The sequence below is a fragment of the Actinia tenebrosa genome, unplaced genomic scaffold (genome assembly GCF_029948245.1).
Source record: "Actinia tenebrosa isolate PJP-AT-01 unplaced genomic scaffold, QUT_ActTen_1.0 PGA_scaffold1__47_contigs__length_23844297, whole genome shotgun sequence".
In the NCBI taxonomy this organism is placed as follows: Eukaryota; Metazoa; Cnidaria; class Anthozoa; order Actiniaria; family Actiniidae; genus Actinia; species Actinia tenebrosa.
Genome location: NW_028292578.1, coordinates 2243933 through 2253360, shown reverse-complemented (window position 1 = coordinate 2253360; position 9428 = coordinate 2243933). Strand labels below are relative to the sequence as shown.

Here is a 9428-nt window from a genome sequence, read left to right as displayed (position 1 = left end):
GTCGTGAGTGAAGTCATACTCGCTTGACCTCGGGCTGATCAAAGTCAGGGCGCGGTTAACTGCAGGTTTTGTCGAGCCACGAAAACCCGAGAACTCGGGGGAAAAAACCTACGAATCGATGTAGAGACCTAACAATCTCTATTCTTATTGAAAACCTTGAAACACTAAGATTTTTGCCCCCATTATCTCATAACCTTGACTGATACTAACTGATGATAATGGCCTCACAAGATAGAGTGATGAGTGTTTGATGTAGGGGTTACGCATCGCCGTGGGTTAGATCGAAAGATGGAGATTTTCAAAAACTTGAGTGAGCTAGTAATTGCACTGTGTGCGTCCTATTCATTAATTTATCTCACCCGCTACCCCTATAGAAAGCGTAAAGCGATAGAACAATCTTAATTCTATTAACCACCCTTATTCTCTGATTCTGATTTCCTATATTATCACTATGCTCCATAGCTGCCAGGGAGTGGAGTCACTATTTCCATAGTGAAAGCATTGAAACTTTTTTCTGCAGGTTTCGATATTTTGCGAACTCAGACATTTCAACGGGTTGTTGTGAAATTGGTTGTTCACTGCTACCAGTCAAGAAAATTAAAAGTACAGACTGATTATTTTTGATTGACGGCAGCGAAGCACCAAATTTCAGCGTGTAGCTTGCAATTGCCGAATTCGCAGAATATAGAAAACAAACCTGGACGTTTTTACCCAGTAATGGCAGGATTTTCCTGCTGCGTCGCGCGTCGGATGCAAGGTCCAAATGAGAATGTAGTTTACAGCCCTTTGGGTGGTTAATGAGATGAAACAGTCGATATAGTAACGAATGCATGGTTCGTAATGAATATTGTTTTGTTAGAAAGTTGGTGGACGATTAAGATTGAAAAGATTTAAATGAATTGATTTTAAGAGGAAATTTTATTTGAAGTTTGCAGTTATTGAATGTGTGCACAAACACAAACAACGTTTTCGTATTTTATTATTAGTTTTTGTTTATTTCCCCTTTTTCTTCCTAATTTTTTTCCTTTTCTTCATAATCAAGGAACAACAAAGCTCTTCTTCTTGTTCTTGTTCTTGTTGTTCTTGTTCTTGTTCTTGTTCTTGTTCTTGTTCTTGTTCTTGTTCTTGTTCTTGTTCTTGTTCTTGTTCTTGTTCTTGTTCTTGTTCTTGTTCTTGTTCTTGTTCTTGTTCTTGTTGTTCTTGTTGTTCTTCTTCTTGTTCTTCTTCTTCTTCTTGCTGCTACTACTACTACTACTTAATTATCTTTTCTTCTTTTCATAAGGAGTAAAATCTTTTTTTCAATTTTTCAGGATTATACAGCAAAACACTTCAACATTCTCAGTTTCTACATGTTTGAGATTCTTATCATAAAAATTTCGATTGGAAACACCATAAAGTAACTGTTATAACGAGAGATTTATGTGGCTGGTTTGAAGGTCTTTCATAATCAAGATCTTTATTTGTTCGATCATCTGTCTTTGTTCACATTTAGTACTGCAGGGGGTCCTCCAGCATGACGTAGATCTGTTGTTTAATTTTCAGTCATCAACGTGAAATTCCTTGCAACCTCGTTAGTAGGGTAGTTATTGGGCGTTAGAAGTGTGATAAAATCTAACTGCGATTCAAGGGCTTTTTGTGTCATTAGCGCTAATTGTAATTTGTGGTTGTCAAACGGAATAAACTTGAATACCTTGATCGATGTGGGCTCATGGATCATCGATGGCTTTTGGTCCATTTGATTAAAGGAAAGAATAAATGGATCAATGTAAAAGAGAAAGGAAGGAAGGAAGGAAGGAAGGAAGGAAGGAAGGGAAAAAGAAAGAAAGGAAGGAAGGAAGTGAGAAAGAAAGAAAGAAAGAAAGAAAGAGAAAAAAAAAACAAGAAAAAAGGTAAGAAAAAAGGGAATAAAAAGAAGACTGAAATATGTGGAAGAGAAATAAGAAAGAGTAGGGAAGAAAGAGGGAGATCAAAAGATAGAGAAACAACACCACAAGAAGAGAAATGCGAATAAAATAAAAGAAGGAAAATAGATAAGATATAAAAAAACAATGATTGAAAACATTCACCGTTGCTTTGACCAACCGCCGCGAAAGAAAGTCTTTTTACGGCAGTTAAAACCCGCCTCGCGCGATAATGAGATACAACTCAGCAGCAACCTAGGAAAAAACCTCTCTAACAATCAACCCTCTTGCATGGCAAAATCGAAGGATCTCAATTAATTGTTTTCGGAAACAAAGCCATCAATAAATCATATAATAACGTACAAGAGATAAACGTTCCTTTAATTACTGAACAAAAGTCAATAAATACACTTTAAGTCCACGAGTCTTCATTCGAATTTAGTTGTGTCTTCAGGAGTGAGAAATATTTGAGTATTGACAGCAAAATAAGGTAAGAAATGCAGTGGAGTAGATATTCGTGCCATGGGGGAATAAACGTCTTTGGGGATAGAACAAGACCTTGATATATGTAAATAGATATGGGGTTAAAATACCAATGACAAAATGGAGAGCAAATGTTATTTAACCCTTCGAGTCTCTTTTTCACTAAATATAATATATTTAAACAAGGACACACTTTTAAATTATTTTATTATTGCTACAAATCAGTTTCTAATACGAATTGTTGAAAGAGTATGGTCAGTTAGCAGCTTCCCCGTTTACATTAGGGTTTCTTTCTATTTACTTTCCTAACTTTTTAGTTTGTTAAATCAGATATTAATTGAAAACGCTCCGTTTGATCAGTTTTAAAATGGTGGCAGCGTCAGGGCTCTAACTGAGCTACGCTAGCGCTTCGCAACTTGTGTACATACTGTTAGGCATTGAATGACTTGACTATTTAATGAATATGGAACCTTCAACGTGAACGTACGACAGGGTTTACGTCGAAGGAAGCAAAATATTTATGGACTATTACTATATATCTAATTTATTGGCAATTCTTAGGTTGAATTTTGCTGTAAGGATTATTACCTAGCGTAATTCTTGGTCGTCTTGTACTTTTTCCATTTTCAAGTCGACTAGTTTAGATTAGCATGTGGATTCGTTTTCTGAATCAGGTCAAGAAACGACGCAGAAGGTTTTTCGCCTTTTATGAAATGATGAAAAAATTGCTTTATATTCTCCAAGCTATTTGATGAAATTTGTACCCAGCGAAAAATGTATTTGATTTTCTATATTTGATCGAAACGCTGGACCAGGTACTTTAATGAGAATTCCAGCTCAAATTATGAAGATTAAAAGAACAATGACATTTAAGGAGCCTAATTTTTCCGTCTTTTTGGTTTTTGCTCAATCTCGGTATGAGAAAAAAGAGTTGAGTCATTTGTAGTACAAGTTTTTGATCAAACAAATGTGAACAAAAATGGGTTTTCTGACGCGGATTAGAAATGAAAACATGCAGCATTTAATTGTAAGATATTTTCAGAGACACTTTTCAAAGCGCTATAAAGTCCCTTTTGAACAAGAACTTGAAAATGTTCAACAAAGACTTCGAAATTTTCATGGCACCAAATAACGAATCTACGAATCTTTCTCCGCCATCTTTGTCTTTGTTGTTTTTTTGTTCTGCTTTATTTTTTTTTTATTTTTATTTTTTTGCATCAATCTATCATTTATTTGAAACTGGAGTTTATATTGCTTCAAGATTGCCAGCAGTAAAAGCAAAAAGGGAGGTAGCGTTGAAGTAGGATTTGAAATTAGATTTATTGATGTCAGAAACTACAGCTACTGACATAACGCAATATTGTGATGTAGGCTGGACAGAAGTAGGATGATGTGGACTTGAGGGTGCTATTAAATACATCTGTTACAAAAGACACAACTAATATTTTATCTTTTTGCTGAAATCACGGATGACAACGGGCGTAGATGGCAACGTCATGGAGTGGGGCCACAGTTTTTATCCTCGTAAAACAAAGGGAAATATGTGTTCTAGTTACAGATACAATTTAGAATTTCGTCGATATTTGGAGTAATTCAAAGAGTTTTCACTGAAAGGGAATGAAGAAAAAAAGTCACAATTTGATTTGATTGCAAACTTTTGATTTTTTATATCGATAAAATCATGCAAAGGAAAAAAGAAAGATTCAAACTTTTTTTAGCGTGAAGTGGAATTTAATTTTTTTTTTTTTTTTTATTCAGTATTGTCATTCAATATAGTCTGTATATCTCGATATATAAGAAAAGTAGCAAGTTTTTCGCAAGTTTATTTGTCCGTCTCACAGCCTCAAGTCTACATGCAAATGTAAAAGAAGTGTAGTTGTAAAGATGAGCTTAATCTCGTGTTCTCAAACCGACATAACTACACTATCTATGCATCTGTACATGCCGCTTCGTGGTTCTTCGAAAAAAGGGCGACGGTTTCAGTCAAACGTTCCGGCCAAAATGAGTAGCCTTTTGGCATTGAACGAACTCTTCTTTGGGCAATTCTCGATTTGTAACGAGTTGTAATCAATCTTGTATTTGTTGATCGATGTTACCATGGTAATAACGTAATCCCTTGTGAAAAGCTAACTTTGATTGGTTACTGTGGGAACCAATGAAATCTTAAGTGATCCCTACCTTTCGACTGTATGTCGTAGTTTTTATATTTCAGTGGAAATCCTAAAAGATTGATAGAGTTTTGTTCTGCTCAGTTCTTCATTGCTGAATAAACCGTAAAAATCTCTCGCTCGAGTTCAGAATATAATTGGTAAAACAAATTGTACACCTGACGGTGTTAATTTGCGCACTTCAATACGTATTTTCATCCACTTAAGTTGATTTGTATTGAAGGGTTAATTAATATTTTAAATGAGCTTTAATATAAAGACGTCGTATTTCTAACTGCATCAGGCCTTGCATGGGAACTTCGTCAGTACTCTACTTAACTCGTTCTTGTGCAATCACCAACGCGTTCACTGTAGCTTCGTTGTCGAAAAAATATAGACTCTCATTTGGGAAACGATAGATTTTGTAGAAGATCGTGTGAAGTTCTTCATACGTATCATACGTACTTCAATACGTATTTTCATCCACTTAAGTTGATTTGTATTGAAGGGTTCTATAATCAATATTTTAAATGAGCTTTAATATAAAGACGTCGTACTTCTAACTGCAGTAGGCCTTGCATGGGAACTTCGTCAGTACTCTACTTAACTCCTTTTTGTGCAATCATCAACGCGTTCACTGTAGCTTTGTTGTCGAAAAAATATAGACTTTTATTTGGGAAAAGATAGAAGATAGAAGATCGTGTGAAGTTGTCCTTCAGTAGCACATTGTATGAATTACATACGATCTCTTGTTATGTAAAAAAACATTGTATTTATAGACCAAATTCAAAACTCACACCGATGTGAGGCTTAAGTTGTGAACAAAGGGATCTGGCGTGACTCAAAGTAATCTGGCGTGATTCAAAAGTCACGAATCACGCCAGATTCCTTTGTTCACAACTTAAGCCTCACATCAGTGCGAGTTTTGAATTTGGTCTATTCTGTCCTACAACATGGAACTTGGACTCTAAAAAAAACCCCTTTTCTCAATGCTAGAGCTCATTAATCCGTATGTGAAACTGTACTACGTTTATTTCAAAATAGTGCTATTTAGTACAAAATAGTATCTTAATAAGTTTCTTTGAAGACGTTTGTTCGTAATTACTGCATTTAAATTCGTGTATTTTAACCGGGTTGCAGTGTTTTACCAAAATAAATTCAATGCAAAAATCCCATTTTATCAACACCCGAATAATGTTGAGAATTGATAAATAAAAATTTATATCCATGATGTTGACATCTAACATACATGCATTTGGAAGGTCATTGATTCATAAATGAAATGGACCCAATATAGATCTTTGGGGAACTCCAAGCTTAACGCTGTAAACGCAATGAAAAGGCCGTTTTCGTGTCCTTTAGACTTGGCTATCAAGTTTCATAACGGTGTAGGTCGCCAGTACATGTGCGAATTAAAATTGTTCCAGTGTTATTATTACCATATTATATTTTTTACCCCAAAGCTTATTTAATCAAATAAGGCGAAGTCGAAGTCAGCTCTTTATTTATGACACCTTTTTAGAATACTAAAGACTCGATCGTGAAGATTTTAACTGATAACCTGTCGCATGCATGCAGTCATCCCCATTCACTTGAGCCTTTCAGCGTTCAATCCCTTTGAATTTTTTTCCATCGTTATCGCAACCTTTATACCCTTTGGCACTTTACAATCTTTAAATCAAATGGACATCAACTGACCCACAGCTATTTTTACTCACAGAACCCACAGAATCAAACTAGACCTTTCATTCAGGTTTATTTTAAGAAAAAGAATTTATCATTTTATAGCCGCGTCTTCGCTTGCTTTCAGCTAGAGTGTAGGGTCATGTCCTGGCTATTCTAGAAGGTTCTAGAATTTGATAGACGATTTACACCAGTTGTTTGTTCAAGCTTAGATAAATCGTTTAAATGACAAAACTTTACTTTCGTGTTGCCCTCGGCATCGGAACTGCTCCTAATGGTTTTGTATCTTTTCGTTTTACAAATGTAAAGTATTTTGAAGTTTTTCTTTTCTTTGGGCGAATTAAGGTAATGACTTAATGAGGCAAGATAAGAGATTGATTATTGCATTTTGCCTTTTAAAATCGTTGGAAATTTAGTTCAGTACTGAATAAATGTGTGCTGGGAATCGATGACAAAAGAAAGAAGTCAGGAGGATTTCGGAAATAAGAAAGAAAGACAAAGGGAAATAAATTTCGAGAATGAAATCTTAAAAGAATTCCTGAACGAATGTGTAATGATATTAAATAATCAAAAAGAAAGAAAAAGTAGAGAGATAAAAGAAAGAAAAAGATCGAAAAGAGAATAAATCTGAAATGAGTAAAACAAGGAATAAAATTCAAAGGATAAGGAAAAGGAAAATAGCAAAAAAGGAACTACGAAAAGTTCAGAGAGAATCGAATGAGAGAGAGAGAGAGAAAAAAAGAAAATACATAGGTACAAGAGATTTAAGAGCGAGCAGCAGAAATCACACTTAATGAAGGAGAATCAACTCTTAGCCAAAACCAAAACCTGAAGAGTGATTAGATCGCACCTGGCAATATAAGCAAGTAGGTATTAATCAAACAAGGAGTAATCCGATTATTATTTCTATTTAAATATATATAAACAGAATACAACTAGATTATATGTACTATTTACAATATATAGCCGGTAACAACTTTGCTTATACTGACAGAATTCCGGCCAGTTGTCGACTGGCTGAGAGTACTACATACTAATTGCACAACTCAAAATGCTCATTTTAAAATCGCTTTAAGATTTAAGGAAAAAAATGTAAAGTAAACTCAAATCTATTGTCTTGGTGGGCTTTTTTTGAAGTCGGTTATAATGCCTGGAGCTAGCTCAACTTAACTCTTTAAGAAATTGTATAAAACAATATTTGCATAAAACAATGTCTCGCGATACATAGCGCTTATTTTTGATATAGATATGAGGTTTTAAAATCCCAAGTAAAAGAAGGTCGAAGAAAATAGTATGGTCTTAACTGAGATCCCAAAGAACACTATGGTGTAACACGAGATTATATAGTAAGAAGTTGTCAGTTCTGCACAAGAGTCTTCGGAATATTTTATCACACATTTGAAAAAAATAACAATAACAAAATAATTGGTTTTTGCAAGTTTGAACGACATTCAGACGGGATTTGGGACTTTTGCCATGCGCTTTTATACTAGCTAAATGAAATACGAATGCACGAAATTCAAAACTACGAAAATATGAGTCTTTACTATTTGAAAGAAAGGAGAGCGAAAGACGGACAGATATACAGAGAGAAAGGACGAGAGAGAGAAAGAGAGGCAGACAGAGAACCTCAAAACTTCTCAGAAAACCAAATGTATTTTCGCCAAAGATGGACACACAATAGATGATCCAATCCCATCTCAAACATACCCATTGGCACAAAACACAAGATAAATTGATAATTACTGTAATATTAAGTTAATCTTCTGTCAAAACTGTCTTGGGGTTTATTGGACAGTCCAATATAGATATATGTCAATCTTGACCATGTCATTCCATATAATTAAGCCCAGCAAAGCCATTCCTGTTTTCATCCTATCAGAAGTAGCTAACGCCTCTGCCTGGAGGACCATTCAATACAGATTGGCCAAAAGTCCTTATCACGTGATCATGGGCCGGGATTGTATGAAGTATATATAAACTGATTGTTCACTGTATATTACTTCATCACAGAAGGTATACTTCACTCGTCAGAAAGAATCAACAAAGTCAATATGAGTTACAAAGTCGTTCTACTGTGTTTGGCCGTTTTCCTTGTAGCTGATGTATTCGTTCAAGGTCTTCCTGGTAGTGCCCCCCACAGAAGAGCGAAGCTTTTCGATTCACTAGTGAGTAAAAGCATTTTAAACTAAAATAAACACACAAGAATTCGTTTTGTATATATTTACAGCATTGTAAATATCAGAGGGTAAAAACCCACTTCTTTTGTTTGCAATACCTTTTTGGTATCCAAAAATAAAATGAAGAAGTAAAAGAACAGAAAAAGATAGAAGCTTGAAGACGTTTAAGGTAAATTTAAAAAAAAATTTCGTAAGTCAATACATTTTGTGTAAGACCAAAACTCTTGATGATATGTACACGCAAAAATAACTTGGAATAAACTGATAATCAGTATTGTACAGATAAAAGCAGGTATAGTATAAATTCAATTAAGAAACCTTTCAATTTGGAACAGTTTTTTGATTGGATACCCCCCAAAGACGCAAGGCTTTATGGAGATGTGAAAGTAGAGAATAAAGCGGCGACAGCTGTTGTAAAGCTTTCTATGCAGGTGGTATAGTTTTTTTTTGATAATGAGTTGACGTTTGAAGAAGTTTGAACCTCCAAGTTCCCCAGCGCAGCTATGTTGATGACTATTTGTCAGTTAACACAGTGATTCGAAATAACAGTTATATATACAATACGATTTCGGTGATTCCTTTTTCAGCTTTTGAGCTTGGATCGTTTGTTCAAATTTTGTGCCAAATATTCTTAATTTATATTCGTTCTTTATTTTTACAGTTCAAAAGAAACGGCTGTGATAAGCTAGACGAACCTTGCACGTCGGATTCCGAATGTTCAGGCGATTGTGCTGGCCAATCAATGTTCTGCTACGCTGGAACAGTTTGTGCTGTACAGACCGGCTCCAATCCGTATAAACGTGCCATCTGAGCGTTATACCGCATGAATGGATGAATGAATGAAATCTGCCGAATAACACTATGCTTTAATCTTGCATATATCATAGTGTATATGCATGTAACACGTGCACTTACTGAGACACTTGATCAATCACTACACCACATCTGGCAATACATCACCGAACCAACCGATTGAAAACCTAATACATGTATAGACACTATTGCAATAAAATCGAAAGAATATATTTGTTGAG

General features: G+C 35.0%; 1 long non-coding RNA gene across 1 annotated transcript; it reads left to right on the top strand.

The window, feature by feature from the left end:
- Nucleotides 1-2312: 2312 nt before the first annotated feature.
- LOC116308206 (uncharacterized) lies at nucleotides 2313-9419 on the top strand. The gene is made up of 3 exons (XR_016120148.1): nucleotides 2313-2391; nucleotides 8228-8382; nucleotides 9056-9419. It is a non-coding gene; the product is annotated as an uncharacterized LOC116308206 (long non-coding RNA).
- Nucleotides 9420-9428: the final 9 nt, after the last annotated feature.